The sequence below is a fragment of the Bos taurus genome, chromosome 10 (genome assembly GCF_002263795.3).
Source record: "Bos taurus isolate L1 Dominette 01449 registration number 42190680 breed Hereford chromosome 10, ARS-UCD2.0, whole genome shotgun sequence".
Classification (NCBI taxonomy): domain Eukaryota; kingdom Metazoa; phylum Chordata; class Mammalia; order Artiodactyla; family Bovidae; genus Bos; species Bos taurus.
In genome coordinates, this window is record NC_037337.1 from 81,629,956 (window position 1) to 81,644,110 (window position 14,155).

The following is a 14,155-nucleotide window of genomic DNA, read 5'->3' on the forward strand; positions in this document are numbered from 1 at the left end:
AAGACTTTATTTTTTAGGTTTTCAGCAAAATTAAAAAGAGGATGTGGAGATTTCCCATATGTCCCCTGCCCTGACATGTGCACAGCCTCCCCCATTATCAGTATCCCCCACCAGAGTGGTACATTTATTACAATTGATGAACCAACATTGATGTATCCCTATTATCCAAATATATAAGGGTTTATATAAGGATTCACTCTTGGTGTACATTCTATGGGTTTGGACAAATGTTTAATGGCATGTACTTTGACTTTACACTTATATTCATTATTGTAATTTAATATGGAGTGGAGTATTTTCACTGCCATGAAAATCCTCTGTGCTCTGCCTGTTCATCCCTGTCCTGCAACTCCTGGCAACTCCTGATCTTTTTTCTGTTTCCATCATTTTGCCTTTTCCAGAATGTTTTGTAGCTGGAATCGTGCAGCGTGTGGCATTTTCTGATTGCCTTCTTTTACTAGTAACATGAATTTGTGTTTCCTCCATGTCTTTTCATGATAGCTCATTTTTTTTTAATGCTGAATAATATTCCAAGTTTTGGCGATGAGGAATACAGCTGCTATAAACATCCATGGGTAGGTTTTTGTGTGGATGTAAATTTTCATCTCTTTTGGTTAAATACCAAGGAGCCTGATTACTGGATTGCATAATAAGGATATGTCTGGTTTTGTAAGAGACCACCAGACCATCTTCAAAAGTGACTGGGCCCTTCTGTGTTCTCAGCAGCAGTTGAAAAGCGTTCCTGTGGCTCCACATTGTCGCCAACATTTGATGTCAGTGTTCCAGGTTTTGGCCTTCCTTCTGGTGTGTAGTAGTATCTTGTTTCCATTTGCACTTCCCTGATGATGTGGAGTATCTTTTCATGTGCTTATTTGCCTATCTGTATACCTTCTTTTGGAGAAGGCGCTGGCACCCCACTCCAGTACTCTTGCCTGGAAAATCCCATGGATGGAGGAGTCTAGTAGACTGCAGTCCATGGGGTCACTAAGAGTCGTGTCACTTTCCCTTTTCCCTTTCATGAATTGGAGAAGGAAATGGCAACCCACTCCAGTGTTCTTGCCTGGAGAATCCCAGGGATGGGGGAGCCTGGTGGGCTGCTGTCTATGGGGTCGCACAGAGTCGGACACGACTGAAGCGACTTAGCAGCAGCATACCTTCTTTGGTGAGATGTCTGTTAAAGTTTCTGGCTCACTTGTTTTTTAAAATTTTTCGTTTCCTATTGGAGTATAGCCGATTAACAATGTTGTGATAGTTTCAGATGAACCGCAAAGGACTCATCCATGCATATACATGAACCCATTCTCCCTCAAAAGCCCCTCCCATCCAGGCTGCCACATAACAGTGAGCAGAGTTCCCTGTGCTAGACAGTAGGTCCTTTTTGGTTATCCTTGTTGGTTAAATATAGCTGTGTGTACCTATTGATCCCCATTTTTTTTCAATTAGGGGTGAATCTTTAAAAATCTTGTATCAAATCATATCATTTCCTTGGGTAGACTCTTTCAGTGCCTTTCCATGGTACTTAGGATGAAATCCAAACTCCTCAGCCCTGTGTCAAGTCCTACATAATCTGACCTTTGTCCCCTCTCCCCTTCCCATCGTCTCCCACCTCCTGCCTCAGGTAGGGTATGGTAAAGTCGGTAAGGTGTGACATGTCTCTCGTGTTTGTGCTTCTTTTCTCCTCAGCTTGGCTGGGAGGTTCTTGAAGGAGGAGCCATGATTGTCCCTGGATTTTGTGTGGGCAGCACATTCTTGACATTTAAGTCTGTGCTCAAATGTCATCCACCCTCCAGTCTTTCTTCAACCTCATGATCCAGTCACTTGCTGTGCCATCAACTGTTTTATTTTCTTCAGAGCACAAATTCCTGTCTGAAATGATTTGTCCATTTATTTGTGCATGGGTCTGTCTGTCTCAGCCCCCTAAGGTGTAAAGCCCATGAGAGCAGGGGCCTGGTGTATTTTACCCACTACTGTATCCCCCACACCAGCAACAGTGCTGGGTACAGACCAGGTTCACGTATGTGTTGACTGAATGACTGAGCACTAGGAGAAGTAAATAAAGAGATGCGAGGGCTGCAGCTCTCTGGTATCTTCAGGGGCCCATTTAACACCAGGCAGCTCTATCCAGAAAGTTCATTGTAGGTTAGAAATTGTCCTTTTTCCAACAACTTCTGCTTTTTCTTATCAAAATAAGCAGAGCAGGAAACAAACCCCAGTTTCCTGCTTATACCCCGGACCACCAGGAAAGACAGATGATCTGGAAAAATCTGAGAACACACAGAAGGGGTGTTCTGGCTCTTCCCAAGTGAAGACACACCTCCCCGGGGATGGCTCAACTCCCTGCAAGGGGCTTGTCTTAGGAACCCTCTGGTACTGAGGCCTACAGAGCTGGTTAACATCACAGTCTTTTCTAATTATTTTCCCATCTCCTGACTTGGTATTACCCAAACCCTGACAAAGACTGGAAGTTGCACGTTTAGAGAACAAACACAAGTAAGCTACATTCTCCAAATAACAACTTTGTTTGAAGGGCAAGAAACAGGACTTTTCTGATGACGGAGTCTTAGGCAGTAAGGAAGCTAAGCCAGCTGAGCCTCTAAATGGTGAAGTTCTCCTCTGAGGAGAAGTTCTTGGAGGACTTCAGCTCGGAACTAGGACCAATCACTCCCCTGAAGACTAGGTTGAACTTCAGTGTTTGATTTTGTGCCAGGGGGCCAAGGAGGCCTGAACCATCCTCCCTGCTCCAAGCTCTGGGTCAGGCCATGGTGCAGGAAAGGTCCGGATTTCTCTGGGAGCATGGAGAAGAAGAAGTGGAAAAAGATAGGGTTCCAGGGGCCAGGCCGTGGATACAGGGGAGATTTGGAGCCCTTTTCTTGCTGTATCTCCCACTCATCACTTCTAGTCCCAGGGGCTCTGCTGAGGACAAATGGCTTTTTCTTTTGAGGCAGCTGAGCCCTGCTCTATCTCACAACCAGCACCTCTGACCCAGCCTGTCACTTTGCTTCCAAACCAGCTTGTGGTCTTCACAAGTTCTGCTCCTCCAGGGGGCATAGTTGGGGACCATGTTTGCCTTGCTCACTATTGTAGCTCCTTGAGCAGAATAGTGCGTAGGCATCAAATAAATATGCTTGGATGTTGAATGGCAGAAAACGCTTTGGGGGAAGAAGACCCCGTTGAAAAATGTGTTCTAGCCCTTCTTTCTCTGGTGACTTTGAAGAAGTTGCTTGACCTCTCTGTGTGCATGCTCAGTCCTGTCTGACTCTTTGTGACCTCATGGACTGTAGCCCACCAGGCTCCTCTGTCCATGGGGTTTTCCAGGCAAGAATACTGGAGTGGGTTGCCACTTCCTTCTTCAGGGGATCTTCCCAATCCAGGGATCAAACCCGCATCTCCTGTGTCTCCTGCATTGGCAAGCAGATTCTTTACCACTGAGCCACCTGGGAAGCCCCTTTGACTTCTCTGAACCTCAGTTAATCTCTGCCAGGTTGCTATGAGAGCCTGAGTGTGGTTATGATGGTGACATGAACAATGACCAGCGTTTACTGAGAACTGCCTGGTACCAGGCGTAATGCTATATTATTTACATGTCTTTGCTGGCACTTCACTTGACGTCCAATACCCTGACGTGGTGGTTCTGTGATCATGCTCATTTTGCAAATGTGGAAACTGAGGCAAAGATAAGTTAAAATCCCTGCCCAAGGCCACAGACCAGAGCTCTATTTCTCATGACCAATTGAGATAATATGGGCAGGACGTGCTGTCAAGTTCTGGCTGACTTCCAACTGCTTCGGTATTATACTTCCAAGGAGGGTTCAGGCCTTGGGTTTGGTCTTGGAGGTCACTGACATCTGAGCCTTTGCCATGCGTGTGCTGGGCCTGACAAACACCAGACTGGAAGGGCTGGTGATTATGTGAGAATATGAGGGGGCCAGCAGGATAAGGAGCTGGACTCAGTAAGGTGGTCACAGGAAGGCTCTTCCTCATGCCAGTGAAGCTCAGAGTGGGTGCAGGACTGTTTGGGGCGAGGCTGCTTCTCTAGCCATTGCTCTGGTTTTCTGGGCGGAGGCTGGAAGGACTTGGTCCTCTTGTCCTGCTCACAGCTGAACCAAGCACTCGGCAAAACTGCTCAGCTGGGCCACCAAGCCCCCTGGGCCAGGGTTCCCTTCTGTCCTGTAACACGAGGTTAAGAGAGAGCCCTTGACAAAACAAGAAGAAGGGTCAGTGTAGGGAAGAGAGGGAAAACAGGGAGTGGGCAACGAGGTTGTGGACGGCTGCTGGCCTTCGGGCAGTGGCGCTCCTGCTGGAGAGAAGGGATGCCTTGAGTAAGTTCAGGAGGCTTCAGACCTGAGACCCGGATGGGAGAAGAGACTGGCCCAGGGTCAGCCCCGGAGGAGCATGTGTGTGCGTGTGTGTGTGTGTGTGTGTGTGAACATCTGCATCTGGCACCCAGCTTGGGAGGCAGGAGGTTGGGCTGGTGGTGAATCAGCCTCCTCCTCCGGGAAGCGGGCCGGCTTCCTCGGCGCCATTGTGCCCGGGGACAGCTCTGACTCTTTTTTGAGATTTTCCTTGTCTGTATCAGAGATGATTTTTCTTGGCCAACTGCAGCTTTTTCAGAAAGCAAGACTGCAGTCTCCTCCTGGCCCTGGTGAGTGTGATCCTCTGTTTGTTTATGCAGGCTCTGTGTGCTTGAGGCCAGAGTCAGAGCCAGATGGGGTCAGGGTCCAGCCCAGCACAGGCGGCTTTGTAGCTGGATTTATAGACTCCAGCGCAGCTCCAGCTCTGGGTCCTCCTCATCCTTGGTGTATGTACTTGGGCGGGGTCTTGGTTTCCTCTGAGCCCTACTTTGGGGTGCTTTCTGGTGGCCCCTTTTCTGCTTCCTGGGACCTTTCCTTCAGAGGGCAAGGGAAATAAGAATCTGCCTTATATGACTACTTGGTAGGAAAATCTAGATTAATTCATTTTGCCCAGTTAATATGTCCATCTGGGTAGGGTTACTAATATTACATTACATTTCTTCAGAGGCCAAATAGTTAAACCACATATTTATATGCTTCCTAGGCTTGTGTTTATTCTTATTTTCCACCTTTATCATAAATTCTCCAAGAGTGAGTCAGGAAGCAGAGCTCTTGAACCCCCAAGTGGTAGATGGTGTGAGTGCCGGGATGTTTGACAAGGACAGAAGTGTTTCTGGACAGGGAACTGCCCTCTGCAAGTCTCTTTCCCCTGAAGCAGTAGCTGTCTGGAGTGTCTGGATCTCTTGGTAAGACCTCTTCGAGAAATAGGAGCCTTTTCAGGAGAGACAGGCTCCCAAAGGTCATAGGAAAGGACCATTTTGGGACCAGCGTCTGCCATATTTGAGGTCCCTGGAACCTCTGACCCTTAGCAGAGGAAGAAGAAGAAACTGGCTGGAGCTACCCCACTCGCCTGTCCTATTTTGGTTTGAGAGGGGTGAGTGGTCCCAATAAGCATAGCTACCATTTATCGACAATTACCATTGTCTACAGTGTGCCAGGCACGGGCTGAGCACACTAATATGCGTCATTTCTCTGGTCCTCATGAGATCCATGAAGTGGGCGTTATTCTTATTTTACAGATGAAGCAGCTGAGGCTCAGAGAGGTTAAATGACTGTCCCAGGGTCACACAGCAAGTAAGTGCTAGACTCGGGTTTTGAAGTTCTGCTCTGCCTTAAATGTGCTGCACAGGCCACAGCAACGCCTGGGAAACTGAATGCCTTCTGGGACATTGGGGTGAGTGTTCCAAAGAATGTTCAAGAAGGTTCTGGAAGCCATTTGGGAGCTAAGTCTGGAGCATAGGGTACTGAATCTTGGAGGCTTCTTTTCGGAATGTGAACTCCCAGAGCAGGAGGGGAGAGAGACATGATCTCCAGGGGAAAGTACAAGCCAATAAAGAGCTTCTTGGGACTGGATTAAACACAGGTGGGACTTCTCAGTAGTACTAATTGAGAGTTTGGCTAGATGCCATGGGGCTTCTCAGTGTGGACACAGAAGAGAGAAGGCCCAGGGGTGTCAGGTGGGTGAAGGAGAGAAACTTTCTTACAAGAATACCTCTTTGTGGCGTCTGGACCCAGCTGGACACCGTCTCCTTTCTGGAGGTTTGACCAGGGTCTGGTGCAGAACTCAACAAGGGCCCGTATTGGGGTTGGGTGGGGGGTATACAGAGGACATCACTGCCCCTGAGAGGAGCCCGACCCCCAAGCCCACCTCGGAGGCGACTGGGCTGCGGTGTCCGCATGTGCTTCTGCTGCGCTTGCTTCTGGATCGTCTTGGCTCTGTTCCATCCTTTGCCTCCCACCGCCTCCCGTCCCTGGAGACTGACACCTCTGATGGGCCCTTCCCACCTCTGCACATCTCCAGTGGGTCCCGTGAGGCCCACCTCACTCAAGAAGCACATGTGGCACTGGCCTTGTGCCAGAGACTTTTCTGAGGGTAGATGGATGTGTGCCTGGGGCAAGGGTCAGGGGATACCAAGTCTTCTCTTGGAGGCATTAATGCCTGAACCGTAGCTCAGTTGGTAAAGAATCTGCCTGCAATGCAGGAGACCTGGGTTCAATTCCTGGGTCAGGCAGATGTCCTGGAAAAGGAAATGGCAACCCACTCCAGTATTCTTGCCTGGAGAATCCCATGGACAGAGGAGTCTGGCAGGCTGCAGTCCGTGGGTTCACAAGAGTCGGACACACTTAGTGACTAAACCACCACCACCACCAATGCCTGAACCAAACTGTGGCTTCCGGGAGGGTCTTTTTCCCTTTGGCGGCTGATAGGGTGCAGAGTAACACCACCCAGCCACTTCCGAACACTCCTGGCTGGGAGCCAGCAGCTGGGTCCCTGGGCTGGAGTTCGGAGGGCCTGAGGTCTGAGGAGGGTCCCCCAGGACACTGTAGACTGAGTCAGGGGTTGAAGTTGCTAGGCTCCAGGGCTGGGCTTCGGGAAAGTTCGCTCTGGCGCCAGAGGAGCCTGGTGAGAGGGCACGTGTGAAGCTTGCTCCTGACGAGGACCCGCGTCCCCCAGTGCCTGAAGCAGTGCTTGGCCTGGAGCGGGGAAGGCAGGAGGTGACCCAGTTACATCACATTCACTGAAGTGGGCTGGATGCAGAAGATGGGGACAGCCGTTTCCAGAATCTTCCCCTAAACCATCTCCTGAGCTGATTCTTTCTTTCCATCCCCACTGCCACTGGGTAGCCCAGATCCCTGTCAACACCTTGGGTCTGGATTTCTGCCGGTGCCTCTTAACTGTCCATTTTGCATTTATTCTCTTTCCCCTTCCATCTCTTCTACCCACAGTGGCCAGAATAACTAGCTGAAAATGCCAGTTTTATGAAGTGACTTTCCTGCCCAAGCCTCCCATGTTGCCTCTGGCCTGAAGGACTGAGGGACCCGCCTGGTGCTGACATAGACATTCTGCTGCAGGCAGTTTGGTCTTGCCTTTGTCCCTTGCACATGTGCGGTCATTTTGCCAAAAGCTCTCTCCCTTCCTCCTCTCAGCCATGAGCAGAAATCGTATCTGCTCTTCAAAGAGGTGCCCATGTCCTCTGCCTACTGTGTGGTCCCCTCGATTGCTCCAGCTCATCCTAGACACCCTGTAGCTCACTTGCCTTCCCTGCTGGTGACAGTTAGGGGATGAGGCGGGCAAGGTATGGTGCCTTCCTGCTTGTCCATCTCTTCTCTGCAACCAGAGCATTGGCTTTTGGAAGGAAGGAGCCAGATCAAGTTCTTTTGTAGCCTGGGGGTTGGCCCTGGGTCAGACCTCTAACAGGGGCTTCCTGCGTGGCACTAGTGGTAAAGAACCTGCCTGGCAATGCAGGAGACGTAAGAGATGCAGGTTCGATCCCTGAGTTGGAAAGATCCCCTGGAGGAGGGCCTGGAAACACACTCCAGTATTCTTGCCTGGAGAATCCCATGGACAGAGGAGCCTGGCGGGCTACAGTCCATGGAGTCGCAGAGTCAGACAGGACTGAGCGAGCGGCTGAGCACACATGCATGCAGGTCTCTATACTCAAGAAAGAGTTGTTGGAGGAATCAATAGGAAATCAGCTTAATCAATAGGAAATCAGTTGCAGTGTAAGGGATTTATTTTTTTTTAATTAAAATTTTTATTTATGGTTGTGCTGGGTCTTTGTTGCTACGTGGGCCTTTCTCTAGTTGCCGGGAGTGGGGGCTGCTCTCTCTCTGGGGCACACAGGCTTCTCGTTGTGAAGGCTTCTCTTGTTGTGGAGTGTGGGCTCTAGACACAGACTCAGTGGTTATGGGGCATGGGTTTAGTTGCCCCATGGCATGTGGAATCCTGGTTCTCTGACCAGGGATCAAACCCATGTCCATGTATTGGTAGGCAGATTCTTCACCTCTGGACTACCAGGAAAGTCCCAGTGTGAGGGATTTAGATGAGCCTTAAGGAGGAATTTCTAGAGAGCAGTTAGATGTTTCAGATGTTTTGAAAGGATGACTGAGAAGGCTATAGCAGTACTAGCTCTTGTAACATCTATGAAAAATCAGAGAAGATTCTCCTGAGAATTGTCGTCAGGGTTGTGGAGGCGGTGTTGGCAGCACAAAAAGGGGAGGAAGGAAAAAAAAAATGCCACGTCTGGTTGTAACTTCCGTTTACAGAGGCTCTCTGCCTCTCCATTTCTGATTCTTGTCATTGGTTCAGGGCTTTCTTGGCTTTTCTGTCTTGTCACCCAGCCTTGGTCTGGCTGTAACTGAATCAGATTCAAGGGGTGGAAAGAGAAGGGAAGCAAGAGACAGGCAGCGGGGACGGTGGGGTGGGGAGGTATGCAAAACCTTGCCAGGGCTAAAACTTTGGAGCCATCCTCTTGTTTTGGGCATCCCCAACCAAACAGTGGCTTATGCCATCCTGTCCCCTGAGACCAGAGCAGTTCATCAACCAGCAGCCAGGTGTGTAGTTGTTGGAAGGTGCCAGCATCTGTCCCCACCTTCCCCCAACTCAACTTGGCCACCAGGGAAGTGGGAGGAGGCTTTGGCTTTCCAGAGATGTGTGGAACCACGGGTTTAGCTCCTCCACAGTCAGAGTTTCTCAAAGGATGCTGGGGTGGGGGTGGGGGGGTGGGACACTGGTTTTTTAGGAAACATGTTGTATTATGCAGTAGAATGCATGCCTGCCTGGCTAGAATAGGCCACGCCCCAGGGGTAACCTTCTTCTGCTATTTGGGGTGCTTTCTGGAGTGTATTTCAGATTGCTGCCTGCTGTCCCCTATTTACTCCCATCTCCCCAGGGGTGGGGTGGGTAGCCCTGAGGGAAGGGAGCAGGGGATATGAAAAACAAAGGAGTCAGGAGGGAGGGGGCAGTGGGAGCCAGAGGGGCCTTCTGGTACCCATTTGGGCTACAGATGTAGCATGGTTCACATGGCTGCAGACCTCTTTCCCGGCTCACCACGGCCAGATGAGTTGCATTCAGTGGGTCTCTGCTCCACTGTTCACTCAAGGGCAGTTTTATAGGTCTGGGGACTGATCTTTGTGCTTTGGGAATCTTGAGCCTGAAGAAGAGAGATGCTGGCTGGCACGGCCATGTCAATGGTCTCCTGGTGATCACAAGAGCTGGGATGGGAGGGATGTAGAGAGGGGCAAAGATGCTCTGTCAGGCAGGGCTGAAAGATGTGGGGAGATGGGGATACTGGTTCTCCTTCTGTCACCCCACGAGGAGTTCTGAGCAATTCTGAGATGACCTATACGAGACAAGACCCACCTAGGGCAGCTGCTCTGAGACTTCTTGAACACATGGTGCTCTTACATGAAATCAAACCATATTTTAGTGTGTGCAAGGGGACACACTTATTATGTGCAAAGCAAAAATTTAAAAGTGATATGCTTCTCTGACATTCATTTTGCAACAAAACTGTACTCTTTGCTCAAGCAAAAAAGGGCATAGTTTTGTTGCAACCCAAGTGTTTTTGTTTTTATTTTAATCCTTTATTTCAAGCCAGTGACCCTTATTGGAAAAAATGAGGTCTAAAACAGTGTTTAGAGGAGTAATATTTACTTTTTGTGGAAGTCAGATGGCAATTGTGGGTTTGTAGTAACATTATTCTCCCATTGAAAAAAACTCATTGTTGCCCTCTCCATAAAGACATTTTGATTACAGTTAGTAACAGTCGTACTATTCTTTAATTTGTAACTTTTTAGAACTTAAATATTTTCCATTTCCTTTTGCCATGGTTCTGGATGATACGGCAGAAAATCACTGTACTATGAAATTAGAAAGAAATGCACTCACACAAATGGAAAATACAAAGAAAATGGGCAATTTCTATCCAAAGTTTAACCTTGCCAACCTATCCCCAAAGATTTTCAGTGAGAACATGTAGAACTCAGAATGTAGTTTGAACAACCTTGATTTAGTTAATAATAGAAGTATTAATATAGTAATAGCTTAGATTTATCAAGAACTTTTAAGGTAACCACCTAATCTTTCATCCTTTAATAGTAAAACTGCTCCATTTCCTATCTCCATAGATGAAGAAACGGAGATTCATCTATGGTCGAGAGTATCTTGACCAAGGTCTGAAGTTCAGGGACTGGATCCCAGGTCTGTCTACTCAAAGCCTGTGCTTTTAACACCTGCATTTTCTGCAGAGTACAGAGCACTTTCCAAATAGCATTTTCTTTGTTGTGTCCTGTGAAAGGCTCAGACCTGGTTCTTATTACAAATGTCATAGCTGCCTGGCAGTTGGAGAATTGAGTGAGTTTGTCATCCATCTTCCCCCCGGCTCATAAATATGGACAGTCCCCTTTCCCCACATCAGATAGAATGGCATTGACTCTAAACTTTAACCCCTCTTATTTTCACCTGTGTCAGAGAGCAGTTCCCCGAGAGATACAGAGCACCTACAATCCAGGATGCAGGTAGCTGGGAAGATGGGGTTGAGCTGAGCTGCAGGGGTGGGGAGTGCAGGGCCCTGGGAAAGTGCTGCTGTGCCAGGTGCTGGGGCCTGTTAAGGACCCAGAGTCTCTGTTTAGAGCTACTCTCTTCCTTGCTGTCCTCCTGTCCTGTCCTTTTTTAAGGGGGTGGGTGGGAGGTGGTGAGAGTGTGGGGACAGAGTATTAGCAGATGACATTGTCTTGACTCAGTAGTTATGTGTGAGGACATATCCATGTCAGATAGCATTTTTTTTCCAGATTGCTGAGCCTTTTTGTAGACCAAGGCTAGATCAGGTAACTCTTGGTAAAATTGTTCTCTGATCCTTGCTAGCTGTGATACTATGGAGCCATAGCTCTGGTTTTGGATTCTGACTGTGTGACCTTGGGCAGTTGCTTAGCTTCTCTGAGCCTCACAGTTTTCTCATATGCAAAGTGGGACACAGAGTATTACCTCTTAGATTGTCAGGGTCACTGCAAATAATTTATGCAAGATGGCTGCACTGTGCCTTGCACATGGAAACCCTATAATAAATGAGAACCCCTTGCCTCTTTCTCCCTAATTTATTTCTATTATGACCCTTTCCCTCCAATTTCTTTCAGAGTGCTTTTAAATTTTAGCTGTGCAATTAGGCACTTTATAGCCTAAGTTAGATAATATAGTCTTCTTTCTTGGAACTTCTGCACTAAAATATGGTGTTTCAAGGCTGTTTTCTGGTGGACCCCAACAGATTTAGATCTGATGTGGAGAATCTATTTAAAACAAAGATGCTTCTACTTTAAGCATCTTCAAAATGCTTTAAAATACATCAGGACTTGGGAGGACATACTCTGTTGAGGTAAAAAGGGGCACTTGGAAGTTGTCTTTTTCTCCTTTCCCTGGGAGGATGTTTCCTGCACAAGTTCAAGTGCTAGAGCTTGTTACCCTTGCTGTGCTTAGTCGCTCAATCATGTCTGACTCTTTGTGACACCATGGACTATAGCTCGCCAGGCTCCTCTGTCCATGGGGATTCTTCAGGCAAGAACACTGCAATGGGTTGCCCTGCCCTTCTCCAAGGGATCTCCCCAACCCAGGGACTAAACCCAGGAATCCTGCATTGCAGGCAGATTCTTTACTGTCTGAGCCACCAGGGAAGCCCATGTTACCAATAGCCCTGTCTTTTTGGAGATCAAGCTGGGAGGCAGTCTCTCCTGGATCTTGACACAGTCTGAGCCTGAGCAACATCAGGACTTGGTCTGGGGGCCTCATGAATCCCTTTAACAGCAGGTTTTCAGGTTCTCTTTAGGGTGGGTCTGCTTTTCTGGATCAGCTCATGAAATGGCATTGGCTTCTGGGGGCTCCAGCTGTTATGCTTTAGACCAAGAATGTTCCCCAAGGAGTTTGTTACATGTGGATGGCTTGTCCTGCTTTGACTTATCCCTGCTCTGAAGTCCGTGCCTGGATCCTGACACTGTAGAGCTTGGAGGGACTGAGGACCTAGAAGGACATTATCTGTATGCGAAATATGAACGGGAGCATTGCAGAGACTCAGCACAGCCCTTGAGGGCAGGAACCATGTCACTGTGTCCCTTACTGCACCCACTGCCCAGCACCACGCCTGGTCCATAGAAAGGTTAGTAAATGTTTATCCCATGAATAAATGTGGCAGTTTGTGAAGCCAGGATACAAAACTACTTTGCAAGTTTTGATTCATTTTGCAAGGAAGGAAATGCAGGGACAATTTTGTTCTAAAGGCATCTTGCAGGAATGGGAGGACAGATGGCCCTCTGTTTCCCTCCTATTTGTGCATGCGTGCTAAGGTGCTCAGTTGTATCCGACTCTGTGCGACCCTATGAACTGTAGCCCTCCAGGCTCCTCTGTCCGTGGAATTCTCCAGGCAAGAATACTGGAGTGAGTTGCCATACCTTCCTCCAGGGAATCTTCCCGACCTAGGGATCAAACCCACATCTCCTGTAGCTCCTGTGTTGCAGGAAGATTTTTTTTTTTTTTACTGAGCCACTGGGGAAGCCCATTTCCCTCCCATACCTGAAGTTGAGCTGCTTGTCCCCCAAGGCTTCATTTTTAGGCATGGACTTACACTTCTCCTCCATTCTCCTCCAGCCCCCACCCCCACCCCACCCCGCCCCATAAGACAGCATACTCAGCGCCCATCATCACCTTGTAGTATGATGGCTGATGCAGGCCACACGTGCACCCTTTGGAAGGCTGCTGAATGCACTGGCAAACCCTGTCATACACAGTGTTGGACTGGAAGATGAGAGTCAGAGTTCCTTCAGTCGGGAAGGTTGAGACTGCCTCACCCAGCCACCTGAACTGGAGCAGGAGATGACATGGTGACCAGGCTGTTGCCTGGGTGGAGGGACCATCTGGGCCCAGCATGACAGCCCACGGAAAGGAGGCCAAGTCTTTCTGTGTCTTCTTTACAAGAGCTGTGTGTGTGATGCAGAACAGGACAGCTGATCAGACGCCAGGAGATAAAAAAGCCCAGAGGAAGGCACCCTCCCCTCCCACTTCCAGGGAGGCAAGCTTCTCCCAGCCCCTGGCCTCAGTTTTGGTGGCAGCTTAGCTGAAAGAGGCAGGCCTGGGTCAGTGCAGTTTTGAGTGTTCTTCACTTTCAAACTCCCTTGAAACAAGCTTATTGTAGGAACCTTGGGAAATGAAGAGTCTAAAGGAAAAGAGCTGACTCATTGGAAAAGACCCTGTTTCTAGGAAAGATTGAAGTTAGAAGGAGAAGAGGGAGACAGAAGATGAGGTAGCTGGATGGCATCACCAAGTTAATGGACATGAACTTGGGCAAAGTGGGGGACAGGGAGGCCTTGGCATCCATGGGATTGCCAAGAGTTGCCAACTGGACAACAGCATAAAGGAAAACACCAGACAAACCCATCTATATTCCCACCATTTGGAGAGAGCCAGCGTTAACATGTTGGTGTATTGCCTTCTATTTTTTGTCCTCTCTGTCTCTCTCTCCGTCTCTGGAGTGCAAAGAAGATATCCTTAAGTAAACATGTGTACATATATATGTGTGTGTGTGTGTATGCATGTATATATGTATGTCTAAACACACACATTTGTCTCTCTTTCAGTTCAGTTCAGTTCATTCAGTCGCTCAGTGGTGTCCGACTCTTTGCGTCAGGCCTCCCTGTCCATCACCAATTCCCGGAGTTCACTCAAACTCATGTCCATCCAGTCAGTGATGCCATCCAGCCATCTCATCCTCTGTTGTCCCCTTCTCCTCCTGCCCCCAATCCCTCCCATCATCAGGATCTGT

The 14,155-nt window shown here is 48.6% G+C and overlaps 1 protein-coding gene across 6 annotated transcripts in view; it reads left to right on the forward strand.

Annotated features, from left to right (window-relative positions):
* Window positions 1-14,155, forward strand: part of SMOC1 (SPARC related modular calcium binding 1) — a 146,119-nt gene that overhangs the window by 36,645 nt on the left and 95,319 nt on the right. Inside the window, exon 1 of one of the 6 annotated variants that reach the window (XM_059890292.1) lies at window positions 5,842-5,934. The gene's annotated coding sequence lies outside the window, so the exon portion shown is untranslated. 6 annotated transcript variants of the gene reach the window in all.